Source organism: Pseudoliparis swirei, chromosome 1, assembly GCF_029220125.1.
Source record: "Pseudoliparis swirei isolate HS2019 ecotype Mariana Trench chromosome 1, NWPU_hadal_v1, whole genome shotgun sequence".
Classification (NCBI taxonomy): domain Eukaryota; kingdom Metazoa; phylum Chordata; class Actinopteri; order Perciformes; family Liparidae; genus Pseudoliparis; species Pseudoliparis swirei.
The window spans coordinates 21,752,604-21,762,764 of NC_079388.1; positions in this window are offsets into that span (position 1 = coordinate 21,752,604).

Genomic DNA, 10,161 nt, shown 5'->3' on the forward strand with positions numbered 1-10,161 from the left:
GTAGTAGCCCCGCATTTAGTGAGGCAGCTCTCTAGTGGGGCAATATGGTACTACAAGCTCTCTAGTGGGGTAACATGGTACTACAAGCTCTCTAGTGGGGTAACATGGTACTACAAGCTCTCTAGTGGAGTAATATGGTACTACAAGCTCTCTAGTGGGGTAACATGGTACTACAAGCTCTCTAGTGGGGTAACATGGTACTACAAGCTCTCTAGTGGGGTAACATGGTACTACAAGCTCTCTAGTGGGGTAATATGGTACTACAAGCTCTCTAGTGGGGTAACATGGTACTACAAGCTCTCTAGTGGGGTAACATGGTACTACAAGCTCTCTAGTGGGGTAATATGGTACTACAAGCTCTCTAGTGGGGTAACATGGTACTACAAGCTCTCTAGTGGGGTAACATGGTACTACAAGCTCTCTAGTGGGGTAACATGGTACTACAAGCTCTCTAGTGGGGTAACATGGTACTACAAGCTCTCTAGTGGGGTAATATGGTACTACAAGCTCTCTAGTGGGGTAACATGGTACTACAAGCTCTCTAGTGGGGTAATATGGTACTACAAGCTCTCTAGTGGGGTAACATGGTACTATGAGCTCTCTAGTGGGGTAACATGGTACTACAAGCTCTCTAGTGGGGTAACATGGTACTACAAGCTCTCTAGTGGGGTAACATGGTACTACAAGCTATCTAGTGGGGTAACATGGTACTACAAGCCCTCTAGTGGGGTAACATGGTACTACAAACTCTCTAGTGGGGTAATATGGTACTACAAGCTCTCTAGTGGGGTAACATGGTACTACAAGCTCTCTAGTGGGGTAATATGGTACTACAAGCTCTCTAGTGGGGTAACATGGTACTATGAGCTCTCTAGTGGGGTAACATGGTACTACAACCTCTCTAGTGGGGCAACATGGTACTACAAACTCTCTAGTGGGGTAACATGGTACTACAAGCTATCTAGTGGGGTAACATGGTACTACAAGCTCTCTAGTGGGGTAACATGGTACTACAAGCCCTCTAGTGGGGTAACATGGTACTACAAGCCCTCTAGTGGGTAATATGGTACTACAAGCCCTCTAGTGGGGTAACATGGTACTACAAGCTCTCTAGTGGGGTAAATGCGCAACAGCACGGCACACAAGTAACTTAAAAGATTTAAAGTGCAGAGCACAGTCCGCTGAAACATACTGACCACCGCCTGCTGGCCAACGTACCACCTGGATCAGAAGAAGCTGAGATGGAAAGGAGCAACAGCCAGAGGAGAATGTCCAAGGTTAGATGAGGCGGGCACGAGAGGCAGCTCTCCAGTGGGCAACATGGCACTACAAGCCCCTAGTGGGTAACATGGCACCAAGCCTCCAGTGGGGTAACATGGCACCAAGTTCTAGTGGAGAACATGTACCAAGCTCCCAGTGGGCAACATGGCACCACAAGCTTCCCAGTGGGGCAACATGGCACGCTTCCAGTGGGTAACATGGTACCACAAGTCTCCAGGGCACATGGTACTACATGCTCTAGTGGGCAACATGGTACCACAAGCTCTCTAGTGGGGGCAACACACATGCTCTAGTGGTAATATGGTACCACGTTCTAGTGGGGCAACATGGTACAAGTGGCACATGGTACCACAAGTCCTAGTGGGTAACATGGCACCACAAGCCTCTAGTGGGGGTAACATGGCACTACAAGCGCAATATGTACCACAAGCCTCTAGTGGGGCAACATGGTACCACAAGCCTCTAGTGGTAACATGGTACCACAAGCTCTCTAGTGGGGCACTGTAAATACACCCACAACCCAGTGGCAACACATACCACAGCCTCTCCAGTGGGCAACATGGCACTGCAAGCCTCTAGTAAGGCAACATGGTACCACAAGCTCCAGTGGGGCAACATGGCACTACAAACTCTCTAGTGGGGTAACATGGCACTACAAGCCTCTAGTGGGGCACATGGTACTACAAGCCTCTGAGTGGGCAATATGGTACCACAAGCCCCAGTGGGCAAATAATGGTACCATGAGCTCTCCAGTGCAACACACCACAACCTAGTGGGCAACATGGTACTACAAGCTCTCTGGTGGGGTAACATGGTACCACAAGCTCTCTAGTGGGGCAACATGGTACCACAAGCTCTAGTGGGGTAACATGGTACCATGTCTCCAGTAACATGCTAAGCCCCAGTGGGTAATATGGTACCAAGTCTCTAGTAAGTAACATGGCACTCAAGCTCTAGTTGGCATGTCTCTAGTGGGTAACGAGTACTACAAGCTCCCAGTGGGGCAATATGACACCACAAATTCCTGAGTAAGTAACATGGCGGCCAAGCTCTCTAGTGGGGTGCACATGGTATCCAAGCTGCTCCAGAGTGTATGTACCACCCAGTGATAATGGCACCACAAGCCCTCCAAGCAACAAGGGCTGACTCCAGTGACAATGATGGCACCACAAGCCTCCAGTTGACCCAAGTGACTATAGAGCAGCCTGATAATAAGGAGTTGACCTAAGAGACTTATAGAGCAGCCTGATAATAAGGAGTTGACCTAAGTGACTTATAGAGCAGCCTGATAATAAGGAGTTGACCTAAGAGACTTATAGAGCAGCCTGATAATAAGGAGTTGACCTAAGAGACTTATAGAGCAGCCTGATAATAAGGAGTTGACCTAAGAGACTTGTAGAGCAGCCTGATAAAAAGGAGTTGCCGTAATCCAGTCTAGAAGTAACAAACGTGTGAACCAGTTTATCTGCATCCTTTTGAGATGTGTCTGATTGTTGAAATATTACGTAGATGAAACAATGCATATGAATTTGACTACATTTGTTTACATATACATTAGTAACAATTTATATATTAAGTACAAAAAAATGTGTTCAGGAGAGAATTGTTAAAGTTAGCATTAATCTCAATAATGATGCTTTCCTGCAACGTGTGCAGTTGTTTTTTTGTGCCTGGTTGATTATTTATAATTTTGCTTAATTGCTTTTTCTTACTTGTTCTTCTGCACTCAACTTCCTGTGGTTGGATACAGTTTGATATATTACCACAAATCACCTGCTAGTCATTGCAGCCACAGCCTCCTCTGGGCTTACTGTATCCTGCTCATTCTCCTTCTTCCATACAAAGTTTGTCGGGTAACTCCTCCCACAATGTTGCCAGCACACACAACAAAATACATCAAAACGTGTGCCCTGATGGGGCCCTGATGGGGCCCTGATGGGGTCCTGATGGGGTCCTGATGGGGTCCTGATGGGGCCCTGATGGGGTCCTGATGGGGCCAGGACTTCTCTAAGAGATTCGACCGGCCGTTTCCGCAAAAAGATGTTGAGACATTTCCTCATTCATTTGACCTCAATAACCTCCACAACTCATATTACTGCTGGTAATGTTGGCGTGAAAATAATGTCACAACAGACCTCCTCTCCTCTCTCCTTATGGACGCTTAGGAGACACTGAGCTCCTCTCTCCTCTCCTCTCCTCTCTCCTTATGGACGCTTAGGATACACTGAGCTCCTCTCTCCTCTCTCCTTATGGATGTTTAGGAGACACTGAGCTCTCCTCTCCTCTCTCCTTATGGACGCTTAGGAGACACTGAGCTCCTCTCTCCTCTCTCCTTATGGACGCTTAGGATACACTGAGCTCCTCTCCTCTCTCCTTATGGACACTTAGGATACACTGAGCTCCTCTCCTCCTCTCCTTATGGATGCTTAGGACACTGAGGCTCTCTCTCCTCTCTCCTTATGGACGCTTAGGAGACACTGAGCTCCTCTCTCCTCTCTCCTTATGGGCTTAGGATACTGAGCTCCTCTCTCCTCTCTCCTTATGGACGCTTAGGATGCACTGAGATCCTCTCCTCTCTCCTTATGGATGCTTAGGAGACACTGAGCTCCTCTCTCCTCTCCTTATGGACGCTTAGGAGACACTGAGCTCCTCTCTCCTCTCTCCTTATGGATGCTTAGGAGACACTGAGCTCCTCTCTCCTCTCTCCTTATGGACGCTTAGGATATACTGAGCTCCTCTCTCCTCTCTCCTCTCTCTCCTTATGGACGCTTAGGAGACACTGAGCTCCTCTCTCCTCTCTCTCCTTATGGATGCTTAGGATGCACTGGCTCTCCTCCCCTCTCCTTATGGACGCTTAGGATACACTGAGCTCCTCTCTCCTCTCTCCTTATGGGCTTAGGAGACACTGAGCTCCTCTCTCTCTCTCCTTATGGACGCTTAGGAGACACTGAGCTCCTCTCTCCTCTCTCCTTATGGACCTTGGGACACTGAGCTCCTCTCTCCTCTCTCCTTATGGACGCTTAGGAGACACTGAGCTCCTCTCTCCTCTCTCCTTATGGACGCTTAGGAGACACTGAGCTCTCCTCTCCTCTCTCCTTATGGGCCTTAGGGATACTGAGCTCCTCTCTCCTCTCTCCTTATGGACGCTTAGGAAACACAGTGCTCCTCTCCTCTCTCTCCTTATGGACGCTTAGGGTACACTGAGCTCCTCTCCTCTCTCCTTATGGACGCTTAGGATACACCTCTCTCCTCTCTCCTTATGGCCGCTGAGGAGACACTGCGCTCCTCTCTCCTTATGGGCGCTTAGGAGACACTGAGCTCCTCTCTCCTCTCTCCTTATGGACGCTTAGGATACACTGAGCTCCTCTCCTCTCTCCTTATGGGCGCTTAGGATACACTGAGCTCCTCTCTCTCTCTCCTTATGGACGCTTAGGATGCACTGAGCTCCTCTCTCCTCTCCTTATGGACGCTTAGGAGACACTGAGCTCCTCTCCTCTCCTCTCCTTATGGACGCTTAGGATACACTGAGCTCCTCTCTCCTCTCTCCTTATGGGCTTAGGATACACTGAGCTCCTCTCTCCTCTCTCCTTATGGACGCTTAGGAGACACTGAGCTCCTCTCTCCTCTCTCCTTATGGGCGCAGGAGACACTGAGCTCCTCTCCTCTCTCCTTATGGGTGCTGAGGAATCACTGGGCTCCTCTCTCCTCTCTCCTTATGGACGCTTAGGAGACACTGAGCTCCTCTCTCCTCTCTCCTTATGGACCTCTAGGATACACTGAGCTCTCTCTCCTCTCTCCTTATGGATGCTTAGGAGACACTGAGCTCTCCTCTCTCCTTATGGACGCTTAGGATACACTGAGCTCCTCTCTCCTCTCTCCTTATGGACGCTTAGGAGACACTGAGCTCCTCTCTCCTCTCCTTATGGATGCTTAGGATACACTGAGCTCCTCTCTCCTCTCTCCTTATGGACGCTTAGGATACACTGAGCTCCTCTCTCCTCTCCTCTCTCCTTATGGACGCTTAGGAGACACTGAGCTCTCCTCCTCTCCCTCTCTCCTTATGGACGCTTAGGACACTGAGCTCCTCTCTCCTCTCTCCCTTATGGACACTTAGGACACTGAGCTCCTCTCTCCTCTCTCCTTATGGACGCTTAGGATACACTGAGCTCCTCTCTCCTCTCTCCTTATGGACGCTTAGGAGACACTGAGCTCCTCTCCTCTCTCCTTATGGACGCTTAGGAGACACTGAGCTCCTCTCTCTCTCCTTATGGACCTCCTCTCTCCTCTCTCCTTATGGACGCTTAGGATACACTGGGCTCCTCTCTCCTCTCCTTATGGACGCTTAGGATACACTGAGCTCCTCTCTCCTCTCCTTATGGATGCGTAGGATACACTGCTCTCCTCTCTCCTTATGGACGCTTAGGATACACTGAGCTCTCTCTCCTCTCTCCTTATGGACGCTTAGGATACACTGAGCTCCTCTCCTCTCCTCTCTCCTTATGGACGCTTAGGATACACTGAGCTCCTCTCTCCTCTCCTCTCTCCTTATGGACGCTTAGGAGACACTGAGCTCCTCTCTCCTCTCTCCTTATGGACGCTTAGGAGACACTGAGCTCCTCTCTCCTCTCCTCTCCTCTCTCTTTATGGACGCTTAGGAGACACTGAGCTCCTCTCTCCTCTCTCCTTATGGACGCTTAGGATGCACTGAGCTCCTCTCCTTATGGATGCTTAGGATACACTGAGGCTCTCTCCTCTCCTCTCCTTATGGACGTGGAGACACTGAGCTCCTCTCTCCTTATGGGCGTTTAGGATACACTGAGCTCCTCTCTCCTCTCTCCTTATGGACGTTTAGGATACACTGAGCTCCCTCTCTCTCTCTCTCTCTCCTTATGGATGCTTAGGATACACTGAGCCTCTCCTCTCTCCTTATGGACCTTAGGATACACTGAGCTCCTCTCCTCTCTCTTATGGACGCTTAGGAGACACTGAGCGCTCCTCTCTCCTTATGGCCGCTTAGGAGTCACTGTGCTCCTCTCCTCTCTCCTTTTGGATGCTTAGGATACACTGAGCTCCTCTCCTCCTCTCTCCTTATGGACGCTTAGGAGACACTGAGCTCCTCTCTCTCTCCTTATGGGCGCTTAGGAGACACTGAGCTCCCTCTCTCCTTATGGACGCTTAGGATACACTGGCTCTCTCTCCTCTCCTCTCTCCTTATGGACTTAGGAGACACTGAGCTCCTCTCTCCTCTCCTCTCTCCTTATGGCTTAGGAACACTGAGCTCCTCTCTCCTCTCTCCTTATGGACTAGACACTGAGCCCTCTCCTCTCCTTATGGGCTTAGATGCACTGAGCTCCTCTCTCTCCTCTCCTCTCTCTCCTTATGGACGCTTAGGATACACTGTGCCTCTCTCCTCTCCTCTCCTTATGGACGCTTAGGATGCACTGAGCTCCTCTCCTCTCTCCTTATGGGCTTAGGATACACTGAGCTCCTCTCTCCTCCTCTCTCCTTATGGGCTTAGGATACACTGGCCTCTCTCTCTCCTCCCTCCCTCTCTCTCTCCTTATGGACGCTTAGGAGACACTGAGCTCCTCTCCTCTCCTTATGGGCTTAGGATACACTGAGCCTCCTCTCTCCTCTCTCTCCTGATGGACGCTTAGGAGACACTGAGCTCCTCTCTCCTCTCTCCTTATCACTGAGCCCTCTCCTCTCCTCTCTCCTTATGGGCGCTTCTCCTCTCTCCTTATGGACGCTTAGGATACACTGAGCCTCCTCTCCTTATGGGCCTTAGGATACACTGAGCTCCTCTCTCCTCTCTCCTTATGGACTTAGGATACACTGAGCTCCCTCTCCTCTCTCCTTATGCCCGCTTAGGATACACTGAGCTCCTCTCTCCTCTCCTCACTCCGTATGATTAGGACACTGAGCTCCTCCTCTCCTCTCTCCTTATGAATGCTTAGGATACACTGGGCTCCTCTCCTCTCTCCTTATGGATTAGGACACTGGGCTCCTCTCCTCTCTCCTCTCCTCTCCTCTCTCCTTATGGACGCTTAGGATACACTGAGCTCCTCTCTCCTCTCTCCTTATGGGTTTAGGATGCACTGGGCTCCTCTCTCTCCCTCTCCTTATGGGCTTAGGATACACTGAGCTCTCCTCTCTCCTTATGGACGCTTAGGAATACTGAGCTCCTCTCCTCCTTATGAGGACACTGAGCTCTCTCTCCTCTCTCCCTTATGGGCGCTTAGGACTGGGCTCCTCTCTCCTCTCCTCCTTATGGGCTTAGGAGACACTGACTCCTCCTCCTCTCTCCTTATGGACGCTTAGAGACACTGAGCTCCTCTCCTCTCTCCTTATGGGCGCTTAGGATACACTGAGCTCCTCTCTCCTCTCTCCTTATGGACGCTTAGGATACACTGAGCCTCTCCTCTCTCCTTATGGACGCTTAGGATACACTGAGCTCCTCTCCTCTCTCTCCTTATGGACGCTTGGAGACACTGAGCTCCTCTCTCTCTCTCTCCTTATGGATGCTTAGGAGACACTGAGCTCCTCTCTCTCTCTCTCCTTATGGACGCCTTAGGAGACACTGAGCTCCTCTCTCCTCTCCTCTCTCCTATGGACGCCTTAGGAGACACTGAGCTCCTCTCTCCTCTCTCCTTATGGGCGCTTAGGATTCCTCCTCTCTCCTTATGGGACGCTTAGGATACACTGATCTCCTCTCTCCTCTCCTCTCTCCTTATGGACACTTAGGATACACTGGGCTCCTCTCTCTCCTTATGGACGCTTACTGACTCCTCTCTCCTTATGACGCTTAGAGACACTGAGCTCCTCTCCTCTCTCTCCTTATGGACGTTTAGGAGACACTGAGCCCTCTCTCTCTCTCCTCTCCTTATGGATGCTTAGGAGACACTGAGCTCCTCTCTCTTCTCTCTCCTTATGGACGTTTTAGGATACACTGAGCTCTCCTCTCCTCTCTCCTTATGGACGTCTTAGGAGACACTGGCTCCTCCTCTCTCCTTATGGACGCTTAGGAGACACTGAGCTCATCTCTACTCTCTCCCTTATGGATGCTTAGGAGACACTGATCTCTCCTCTCTCCCTCTCTCTCTCTCACTCTCTCCTTATGGACGCTTAGGATACACTGAGCTCCTCCTCTCTCCTCTCCTTATGGGTGCTTAGGAGACAGTGATCTCCTCTCTCCTCTCTCTCCTTATGGGCGCTTAGGATACACTGAGCTCCTCTCCTCCTCTCTCTCCTTATGGATGCTTAGGATACACTGAGCTCCTCTCTCCTCCTCTCTCCTTGGACGCTTAGGATACACTGAGCTCTCTCTCCTCCTCCTCTCCTTATGGACACTGAGCTCCTCTCTCCTCTCCTTATGGTTTGGAGACACTGAGCTCCTCTCTCCTCCTCTCTCCTTATGGACATTTAGGATACACTGAGCTCCTCTCCTCTCCTCTCCTTATGGATGCTTAGGATACTGAGCCTCTCCTCTCTCCTTATGGACGCTTCTGGGCTCCTCTGAGACACTGAGGCTCCTCTCTCCTTATGGTTGGTTTAGGATACACTGAGCTCCTCTACTCTCCTCTCTCCTTATGGACGCTTGAGGATACACTGAGCTCCTCTCTCCTCTCTCCTTATGGACTTAGGATACACTGGGCTCCTCTCTCCTCTCCCTCCTATGGACGCTTGGGAGACACTGACTCCTCTCTCTCTTATGGGCGCTTAGGCTGAGCTCCTCTCCTCCACTGAGCCTCTCCTCTCTCCTTATGGACTTAGGATACACTGAGCTCCTCTCTCCTCTCTCCTTATGGGCGCTTAGAGACACTGAGCTCTCCTCTCTCCTTCTGGACGCTTAGCATACACTGAGCTCCTCTCTCCTCTCTCCTTCTGGATGCTTAGAGATACTGAGCTCCTCTCTCCTCTCCTCTCTCCTTATGGACGCTTAGGATACACTGAGCTCCTCTCCTCTCTCCTTATGGATGCTTAGGATACACTGGGCTCCTCTCTCCTCTCTCCTTATGGACGCTTAGGATACACTGGACTCCTCTTTCCTCTCTCCTTATGGACTTAGGAGACACTGAGCTCTCTCTCCTCTCTCCTTATGGACCTTGGGATACACTGAGCTCCTCTCTCCTTATGGACGCTTAGGATACACTGAGCTCCTCTCTCCTCTCTCCTCTCTCCTTATGGACGCTTAGGAGACACTGAGCTCCTCTCTCCTCCTTATGGACGCTTAGGAACACTGAGCTCCTCTCTCCTCCTCTCTCCTTATGGGCGGCTTAGGATACACTGAGCCCTCTCTCTCTCTCCTTATGGGCGCTTAGGAGACACTGAGCTCCTCTCTCCCTCTCTCCTTATGGACGCTTAGGAGACACTGAGCTCCTCTCTCTCTCCTTATGGATGCTTAGGATACACTGGGCTCCTCTCCTCTCCCTCTCTCTCCTTATGGATGCTTAGGAGACACTGAGCTCCTCCTCCTCTCCTCCTTAAGGACGCTTAGGAGACACTGAGGTCCTATCTCCTCTCTCCTTATGGATGCTTAGGAGACACTGAGCTCCTCTCTCCTCTCCTCTCCTTATGGACGCTTAGGATACACTGAGCTCCTCTCTCCTCTCCTTATGGACGTTTAGGATACACTGAGCTCCTCTCCCTCCTTATGGACGCTTGGGATACACTGAGCTCCTCTCTCCTCTCTCCTTATGGACGCTTGGGATACACTGAGCTCCTCTCTCCTCTCTCCTTATGGGCGATTAGGAGACACTGAGCTCCTCTCCTCTCCTTATGGACGCTTAGGAGACACTGAGCTCCTCTCTCCTCTCCTCTCTCCTTATGGACGCTTAGGAGACACTGGGCTCTCTCTCCTCTCTCCTTATGGACGCTTAG